The sequence below is a fragment of the Penaeus monodon genome, unplaced genomic scaffold, assembly GCF_015228065.2.
Source record: "Penaeus monodon isolate SGIC_2016 unplaced genomic scaffold, NSTDA_Pmon_1 PmonScaffold_12465, whole genome shotgun sequence".
Lineage (NCBI taxonomy): Eukaryota > Metazoa > Arthropoda > Malacostraca > Decapoda > Penaeidae > Penaeus > Penaeus monodon.
Window position 1 is genome coordinate 1 of NW_023641340.1, and position 10,595 is coordinate 10,595.

At 40.7% G+C, this 10,595-nt stretch overlaps 2 pseudogenes; both read right to left on the bottom strand.

The window, feature by feature from the left end:
• Window positions 1-1,572: 1,572 nt before the first annotated feature.
• On the bottom strand, window positions 1,573-3,036 carry LOC119569087 (annotated as a pseudogene).
• A 5,915-nt stretch (window positions 3,037-8,951) lies between these two features.
• LOC119569088 lies at window positions 8,952-10,054 on the bottom strand (annotated as a pseudogene).
• Window positions 10,055-10,595: the final 541 nt, after the last annotated feature.

Below are 10,595 nucleotides of genomic sequence, written 5' to 3' on the forward strand. Positions count from 1 at the left end.
CTCTTTTTCCTCCCCTCTATCTTTCTCTGTCTCTTCTCTGTCCCCCTTTCTCTCTCTCTCTCTCTCTCTTTTCCCCTCCCCCTTTCTTTTTTCTCCTCTCTCTCTCTCTCCCCTCTCTCTCTATATATATATAATAATTATATTATATATATATATATTATATTTTAAAATTATTATATATATATAGAGAGAGAGAGAGAGAGAGAGGAGAAGAGGAAGAGAGAGAAGAGAGAAGAAAGGACGAGCAGAGACAGAGAAAAGGATAGAGAGACGGGAGAAAAAGAGAGAGCGTGTCTCATATATATATATATTATATATATATATATTTAAAATATATATAATATAATATATATATATAATACACACATACTAAATACATAATATATGTTTGTATATGTAAATATATTTTTTTTTAACGGTAGGGTTTGTTTGAGCCGCCGGGTCACGCAAATACCTAATTTAGTTTTCATCTGTGTGCTCTTGGAGTGAGTACGGGGTAGGGCCCCCGGTTCCTTTCCACGGAGGTGCCGGTGTTTCCCTTTTTTAGGAAATCACTCTCTCTTCTTATCCGGGCCTGGGACCAGCACTGATTTGGGTGGCTTGGCCCCAGGGGCTAGGTAGGCAATCGGGGTAAAGTTCCTTGCCCAAGGAACCGCGCCGGCCGAACCCTCGAACTCAGACTGCGTCGTCCCAGTCTTGAGTCCGATGCTCTAACCCCGGCCCCCGGGGCCCTTATATGTAAGTTACATATAGAAAAAGAGAAGGATGTTGTGTTTGTGTGTGTGTGTGTGTGTGTGGGTGTGTGTGAGAGAGAGAGAGAAGAGAGAGAAGAGAGAAAAAGAGGGGAAAAAGAGAGAGAGAGAGAGAGAGAGAGAGAGAAGAGAGAGCGTGTCTCATACCCTTTTTCGAAGAGAGAGAGAGTAGAGCGAGAGAATCTGGCCCCAGCCCGGACGAATCCTTTACTGTTTTCCCGTTACTTCTGACACCTTTGCGAAAACAAACCTGACGCTTCGTGCATGGAAAAGCGGCGAGCGGAGAGCAGGAAGGGGGACCTCGACAGCGTCTTTTTGGGGAACGAAAAGGGGAGAGAAGATTTTGTGGACATTATTATATTAAATACATTAACCTATTATTTACTATTATTTAATTTTTTTTTTTGTTTTTCCTTTTTCCCTTTTTTTTTCTTTTATTAGTTTCCCTCCTTCAGATCTTTCGGTGGGGCAGCGGGAGGACCCCGTCTAGCAAACTTGCTGACCGGGGTTCGATTCCCCCGCCGCGGGGTTCCCTTGCCCAGGGGGTACTTTAGCGCAAAAAAAAACAGACAGCATGTCACACCAAATACCATGTAACAAATGGAATAAAAATAAAATTTTTTAATTTTTTATTTAACATATAAGTCTGAAAATTTTTTCGGGTTATATGATTCCCCCTTTCGCCTCGCCTTAAGCAAAGGTGCGAAGAAATAAAAGGATCACATGAAAAAAATTTTTTCGCATCCATAGTATAACACTGTTTCATGTACTCTGAGGGGGCTCGCCCGGGGAGACTTGTCCTGCGAAAATCCCGGGGGGCTTAGGCAGCCACCCCACCGGGGGGTCCAGGAACCACCGTGCACGCCTCAGGGTCCCCGGCGGCGTTCTTTAGCTTGAAAGTCACGACGGTCGACAGCTGAGGACACAGGACCTCGTCATTAAGGGACACAGAAGTCTATTAGGACAATCAAGATGGCTATATACTCACTTTTGTAAAACCTGTTTTTTGTCCCCTTCTACCTCTCTGCTTCCCCCCGCACTCGTGACACTGACCGCTGGGTACTCGTTGAGGACGTCCACGGGCTGGTCCAGTCGACGCGACTGGCGGCGCTGTAAGGGCACGGGTTTGGAGCCTCCTTCCAGCTGCTTGCATCCGTCGGTGTCTTTTCCCGGGGCCAAGGGACGTTCACGCCGGCCGGGTTGGCTGAGGCGTCGATAGTCAGCACGTCCGAGGTCGGGCCCTGGTCGCAGTCAACACTTTTAATTCACCAACGAAAACATTTGTCGACGATAGCTGATGAGTTTTTTATGATAAAAATAACTAAACGTCTAATTTTAGAGGACCCTTCTTAAAAATATTCATAGAAGATATGCCAAAAAACCTTAAAAAAGAGAACAGAAAGCTGTGACTTAGGGACGAATGGAGTTGACCTGTAGTGGAGCCGCGTTCCAGCAGAAAACGGAGGCAATTCGCAGTTCTCCACGTTGAGGACCACGTCGGAGCCAACCGAGCCTGGAACATAACCTTTTTCCATCAAGGTCCGTGCAACGGGAGACGTATGCATTATATTGGGACAAATGAACTACTTTTACGTTTTACAAAAGGGGAAGTATTCCCGGTTCCTTTCCAAGCAGGACCTGAGGACTCACCGCAGTCCTGGAAGACCGTAGCGGAGGCGAAGGACGCCACACTCAGAGCAAGGAAGATCCCACGCCCTGTTGCTGAGGAGAACTTTTAGGGAAAGGCGAAAGTGGACTCAGTTTGGCAGTGTGAGAGTCGCTTCCATTCTCGGCCGCTTAAATACGGGTTTGCAAGTCCAGTAGGCTAGGCACCTTTCGGGAGGCAACAGGTGTCAGTGTCCAGCCCGTTTTCCCAAGAGCATCAGCTGCCCTTCTTCTCACGGCGTTGCAGCGCTTATCACTCAGGTGGACCCCCGTCTGACAGGGAACTCTGCTAAAATCAAGAAGTTACTACCCATCTCTTCGTAGATCTCATTCTATGAATGGAATTCATTAAAACCCCCAAAAGGGGAGATAATACTCTTAAATTAGGACATACGATATTATAACAGTATCAGTAGCAAAGAGTAACATCAGCAAAAAGTGGTTTATATGAAAGTGTATCAAAAGTTTATTTCTGAAACGTCGACGGTGCCACCCAGTGTCTCTCCATGCAACAGGTGGGGAGGGTTTCACGTGCTTTACTTACGTAACAGAACACAAAATGCCGTGAACATTGAAACGCCAAATCCAACACTTTTTGAGGAGATTGAATCCTTTCCATATGGTATCACCACGAGTGAGTTTTTTCTTACGCTTAAAGAAGAGGAGTCCGGTTTTGAACGAAACGTGGTGCGTTTTTGCATTCAGTATCCTTTCGTTTTCGTAGTGCAAAACCTCAAAGGAAAGATAGATATTACTACTGAATGTCAATTTTTAAAATTTGAAAATAAAAGCAAATCTATTTATCTGTCTAGTATATGTCTACAGTGGAAGGCTAGAGACAGTATACAATAGAATTTAGTGTGTGTGTGTGAATACATACATACATATAATATATATAATATATATATATATATATATATATAATATATATATATATATATATATATATATATATATTATATATAATATATATATATAAATATATATACATATATATATATATATATATATATATATATATTATATGTATGTATGTATTCACACACACACACTAAATTCTATTGTATACTGTCTATACAATACATACATATATATATATATATATATATATATATATATATATATTATATATTTATGCGTGTGTGTATGTGTGGCACGCGCGCGTGTGTGTAGTATATATATACATACACATACACACACACACACACGCATGTATATATACACACACACACACATGAGTGGGCGATCTTGAACCAGAGAGAGAAAGAGAGAGAGAAAGTGAGTAAAGAGATGGAGAGAGGAGATCGCGAGAGAAGGAGATGGAAGAGAGGGCGGAAGTAAGAAAGAGTGGGAGTGGAAGAGATGGAGAGAAAGAGAAAGAGAGTTGGGGGATGGAAGAGAGAGAGAGAGGGGGGGGGGGAGATGGAAGAGATGGAGAGAGGAAGAGAGAGCGAGAGAAGGGGTGGAAGAGAGGGAGGAAAAGAGAAGGAAGGAAACGTGAAAAGAGGAAGGGAGAGAGAGGGTGAAGGAGAAGGAGGGAAGAGGATATAGAGAGGGGAGGGGGGGGGGAGATGACAGAGAGGGAGGAAAAGAGAGAGAGAAAGAGGTGGAAGCAGGGAGAGATAATGATAATGAAGATGACAAAACGATACAGGGAAAAATTTAGTTTAGAAGTTTAGTTTAGTGTTACTATTTTCCTTGGAAATATATAGAAATGTTATCCCTTTCCATTCGTGAAAATAGCGATTATCGGAGGGAACCGTTTATTACACACACTGTCACGATAAATACAGTTAACTAACGTTACCGTATGTAGATAAATATCATCATCAATAACGGTATGCTCATGTTTGAGCAGCCGTGGACTTCTCCACCATCCTTTGCCACTCAACTCAGCCCGTAAATATCTTTGATGTTGTCGCTCAGTCTTGTCTTCGGTTTGCCTCTTCCTCTGTTTCCTGTCACCATCCCTGTCAGCAAGTTTTTCTCAATACTTTCACTTCTCATCACATGACCAATAAACTTTAGTTTCCTTTTGTTCAAGATGTCCAACAGCCGGTCTTTACAATTTATTTTTCTCAGCACTTCATCATTCGTTTTCTTTTCTGTCCAGTTAATACGCAGTACTCCTCTGTAACACCACAGTTCAAAACTATTGACCTTTTTCTTGTCCATCTTCTTCAGCACCCAACACTCAGAACCATATGACACAATTGGGAAAACTAATGAGTTCAATAACCTCAGCTTTGTCTGTAAGGTAATGCTTCGGTCTTACCAGATGTTACTGAGAGCAACTGTGGCGTTTTTGGCAATAGCAATTCTTTTTATTTCCGGTGAATCATCATATGTGTTAGTAAAAACATCTCCAAGATAAGTGAACTCTTTCACATTTTCCACAACCACTCCATTTGATTGTAACATGTTCATCATCGTTCATTGCCGGTTATCTTTGAATCATCATGGTCTTAGTTTTCTTGGCATTAAGAAATAAACCAGCCTTTTCGCTTGCTTCTCTAAACTTATCTAGTAGTTGTTGTAGTTCAATGATACTGCTGGCAATTAAAACTATATCATCAGCGGATCTTAGATTTGATATTTTGTATCCTCCAACATCTACAGTTCCTTCAAAATTCTCTAGAGCATCTCTCATAATTGCTTCAGAATATATATTAAAAAGGTGCAGAGACAGAATGCAACTTATCGTACTCCTTGGTCGACTTCCATTCTGTTAACCCATAAGTGGTTCTTACAGCTGCTTGTTGTTGGTCATACATGGCTTTTATTAGTTGGATGATGTGTTTTGGAAATTTCTTATCGTTCATGTTATTCCAGAGGATATCATGATCAACAGTATCAAAAGCTTTCGAGTAATCGATGAAACACAGGTATAGGTCTTTCTGATGTTCTCTGTTTTTCTCTATGATCAATTTCAGATTTAGGGTCTGGTTTCTAGTACCTTTTCCAGGGCGAAAACCTGCTTGTTCGTCTGCAGTTTCTTCTCTTAACTTTAACTTCATTCTTTCAGCAATAATTTTCAAGAAAATTTTGCTGCTGTGATTTATTAATGCAATTGTCCTGTTATTGTTGCATTGGAGTGCATCACCATTTTTAGGTATGCGAGTAGACTGATTTTACCCAGTCTTCTGGCATCTTTCATTCCAAATTTTCGTACACAGGTTGTAGAAGAAGTATTCAACACTTTTGCCAGCATTCTTGATTAGTTCTGCTGTTATTTCATCTATTCTCGGGCTCTTGTTATTCTTTAATTCTTTTATGGCTATTATAACTTCGTCTAGCAGCGGCGATGGTTCATCTTCGCTGTCATTGAGTCTAATTAATGTTGTTGTTAGATCTTTATTCTTTTTGTATAAGTTGGAACAATATTGATTCCATCTATCTTTGACTTCTTTTCCATCACATAAAACAAGTCCATCTTCAGTTTTGATAGTATCCATTGTAGGTTTAAATTTTCGTGTAATGTTTTGTACTCCTTGGTAGAGTTCTTTAGTTGTCCTATTGATAGAACGGTTTTTAATTCTCTGGCAATGTTCATTTAAATATTTTTCCTTATCTCGTCGCAATAATCTTTAAATTTTTGTATTTTGTTTTTTGTAAATTACTTCTTCAACTGGATTATTGATACCCTCTGATTTTAGGCATCTTCTTGCTTCAATTTCACTTAGTGTTTCCTCAGATATCCAGGGGAAATTTGTCTTTTTCTTTTTGGCGATAATTTCTTAAGCAGCGCTCAGCAAGAGTTCTTTTCCTTCTTCCCACAACTCATTTGGTGTTTTATCATCTTCACACTGATTGAGCAATTCAAATTTGTTTGACACTGTAATTCTGTAATCGTTGTCAAGAGTTTTGTAGTCGAGCTTTAGAGGTGACGTTGGACGCTCCATCTTTTTGAGTCTTATTTGAAAGTCAATACTTAGTAGTTGGTGGTCACTGTTGCAATCGGCACCAGGTCTTGTCTTGGCATCTTTTATACAACTTTTCCATTTCTGGTTCAACACAATGTAGTCAATTTGGTTGCGTGTTCTTTTGTCTGGTGAAAACCACGTGTACAAGTGTCTTGGATGGTGTTGGAACAATGTGTTTAAACGTGGTTCCTCTCTCAAATAACTAGATTATTTGTACAGAATTCAATAAAATCTTCACCTCTTTCATTTATATCTCCAAGGCCGAATTTTCCACAGATGTCATTTTTTAGATCATTTTTGCCTACTTTGGCGCTGAGGTCTCCCATAATTACTTTTACATCTCTGTTAGGAATTGTGTCTAAAGTTTCTTGGAGAGTGTTATAAAAAGATTCCATTTCTTCATCACTTGCAAGGTTGGTTAGTGCATAGCAATAATAGTAATGTTATGAGGTTTTGCTTGTATTCTGACTTATAACGCGATCATTTATTGGGCTGTACCCAATTAGTGCATTTGCGGTTTTTTTCGTGAGAATCATAGCAACTCCGTGACTATAATTTCCTTCTTCTTTTCCAGAAAAAGAACTCTTGTTTTCTAATTTTTGAAACTTCCATTATTTTTCCAATTAGTCTTACTGATTCCTAGTATTTGAATGTTGCATCTATCCATTTCGTTACAGACAGTATCCCAATTTACCCATCTTTTTCTTTTTCCCTTTACGTTCCACTTTCCCGATTTTTAATGTGTTTCTTAATTGGACATATTTTCTTTGTCTTCCAAGATGCATGTTTAACATTGTCACCCTGGTTGCCCACTGAACAACGCGCCCCTTGATAACCCACGCGACGGGCGATGTGGTACGAATTATCATTTCTGTTTTCAGTCATTGGTGTAGAGGTTTGTCAGGAGAAAGAAAAGTTGAGTGGAATCCCCCAGGCTCCTTCTCAACTCGCAGTCTCCAACTAACTAGAGGAACTATCTCTGCCGCTTGAAACAGTTACACTGCAATACGTGGTAATGCTTGTTCCCCATATGCAAATATTCCCGCTACTATTGGCTATAGCAGGTGTCTTGGGCCTAACATCCCGGGAAGGAAAGGAGATCGCTGTTCCCACCGCTGTAAACGACGTGCTTTCCTCGACCTTGTTTTAACCGCTGTTTCCCTAGAAAAGAAAACTAACTTAGAAGATTTATAAACTTAGTAGAATTGTTATTCTCATTGATAAGTTATAAACTGCGTGGAAGTGCTGAATAGAAAAGGGACTAAAGTATTGAACGTGCAGTGCGAAATACCTGAGTGCGGACAGGGAATGACTCGGTTGTAATGACTGTTGGTGAAGGACTGTGTTGTGCTGTTAATCTAGTGTAGGATTAACCTGTAATGAGGAGGGTGGTAAGTGGGGGGAATGTGTAGGGCATCATTCACTGAACAATGTATTGTGTGCTAAGTTTAATAATAAACAATAATAAGTGGAGTTATTCTGTGGGATTTATGTCTCCATTATATCTCTCAGTGGCTCGCAGGTTCCCTTCTGAAAAACGAGAATAAAACTAGAAGACAATAAAATAACAGACCAGAAAACAAATTTATAAAAAAGTAGTTTCTTGTAATTATTATCTTGCAAGTACTACAATCACACTAATAATATGGAAAAATAATACATATAATAATTACATGAAACAAACGTAATTGCTCATGAAATAAACCCAAAATCTCGAGCTAAAGAGTGATAAATATATTCCGTAATAATGGATTGCCTGTGAAATCACAAATTTTCCGAGTAAAGTGATGAATATAAATTCCATAACTAAATATTCAGAATATAAATAATTTCTTGAGTAAAGCGTGACACACATCGTTGATTTTTGGCCGTAAGGGAAAACGAGAAAAAAAGGCGAAACAGTAGCTCTAAATGATTGAATGTTCAGTCAAATAGCTGAAAAATTTTCCATCCAAACAATGCATATACATACACTCACTCATGTGTGTGTGTGTACAAGAATACATAAATTTCTTCGTGCTTCTTTCCAGATATAGGAAAATGCGTCCACGCAAACTAGGATATTCAGAACTGAGAGAAGTGGACGATATCAGACGAAGATGCAATTCCAGAATTTTTCATCTAAACTCAAAGAAGCGACTTTGGGACCTGACTTTTCTGACGATAATGGGGGTAATAATGTAAGAAGCAGACAACGAATTCATTTCATTCTATACGTGAGTTATTCTTCCGTGGAAAGATCCGAGGCGATCAAGGTGCGAGAAAAGCTACTCTGCACTAATCGCTTCCGTGGCATGAGATCAGACGACGGAATGTTAGTGCCAAATGCATGGAGTTGGTTATTTTTTTCTGTATGCATTATGTTTCTATTTTCTGCTTTTATTTATCTATTTTCCATACACCGCCCACATTTTCTCTGATCATGTGTTGCTTTGTTTCATTTCTTTCCCTCATTTGTCAACAGACATTGATAATAAAAGAAAAAGACATCCAATCATCACTTTTTTATTAACAAATATAAACTACACACTGTGTTCTTGTGCTCTGGAGGCGCTCGCCCCCGAGTCGACTTGTCCTGCAGAAGGCCCCGGCGGCGGCTGAGGCAGCTCGCTCACGAGGTCACAGGAACCACCGTGCACGCCCAGGGTTCCCCGGCGGCGTTCTTCAGCTTGAACGTCACGACGGTCGACAGCTGAGGACACAGGACCTCGTCAGTCAGGGACGCAGAAGTCTATTGGGACAATCAAGATGGCTATATACTCACTTCCTAAACTGTTTTGATTTCCCTTCTGCCTCTCTGCTTCCCCACTTCCCCACTCTCCTCACCCTCCCTCTCCCTCCCCCCTCTCCCTGTACCCGCCATCGTGGCACTGACCGCTGGGTACTCGTTGAGGACGGCCACGGGCATGGTCCAGTCGACGCGACTGGCGGCGCTGTAAGGGCACGGGTTGGAGCCTCCTTCCAGCTGCTTGCATCCCTCGGTGTCTATTCCAGGCCAAGGGACGTTCACGCCGCCAGGTGGCTGAGGCGTCGATGGTCAGCGCGTCCGAGGTCTGGCCTGGTCGCAGTCAACACTTTTAATTCACCAACGAAAACATTTCTCGACGATGGCTGATGAGTTTGTGTGTCGTAAGATAACTAAGCGTCTATTTTTATAGACACATTTTAGAAAATCATTATTCGTAGAAGATATACCTAAATAAACCTTAAAAAAGCGAGTGGAAATCTGTGTCTTACTGGACGTGAACTGGATGTTGACGCTGTAGGTGGAGCCGCGTTCCAGAAGACACGGAGGCAGTTCGCAGTTCTCCACGCTGAGGACCACGTCGGAGCCGACCGAGCCTGGAACGCAACCGTTTTCCGTCAGTGGGCACTTAACAAAAATGAACTGAATTGCTTTTGTCTTAAAAAAAAGAAAAAAATAAATAAAATTATTCCTGGTTCCTCTCCCAAGCAGGACCTGAGGACTCACCGCAGTCTGGAAGACCGTAGCGGAGGCGAAGGACGCCACACTCAGAGCAAGGAAGATCCCACAGCATGTTGCTGAGGAGAACTTTGAGGGAAAGGCGAAAGTGGACTCAGTTTGGCAGTGTGAGAGTCGCTTCCATTCTTGCCGCTTAAATACGGGTTGCAAGTCCAGTAGGCTTAGGCACCTTTTCGGGAGGCAACAGGTGTCAGTGTCCCAGCCCGTTTTCCCAAGAGCACAGCTGCCATCCCTCTCACGGCGTTGCAGCGCTATCTGACATGGAACGCTGCTGAAAACAAGAGGTTACTACCCATCTCTTCGTAGATCACATTCTATGAATGAAATTCATTAATACCCCAACAGGGAGATGCTACTGATTTAATTAGGATATACAACATTTTAACATCACGAGCAATCAGTACACACACACACACACACACACACATACACACACACACACACACACACACACACACACACACACACCACACACACACACACACACACACATATATATATAATAATATATATATATATATATATATATATATATATATGTAATGTACATACATATATATATATATATATATATATATATATATATATATATATATACATATATATATATATATATATATATATTATATATATATATATATTATATATATATATATATATATGTGTGTGTGTGTGGGGGGTGTGTTGTGTGGTGTGTTGTGGTGTGGTGGTGTGGGTTTTGTGTACATATATATTATATTGTAAAAAAAAAGGGATTTTTTTTGGGGCCTT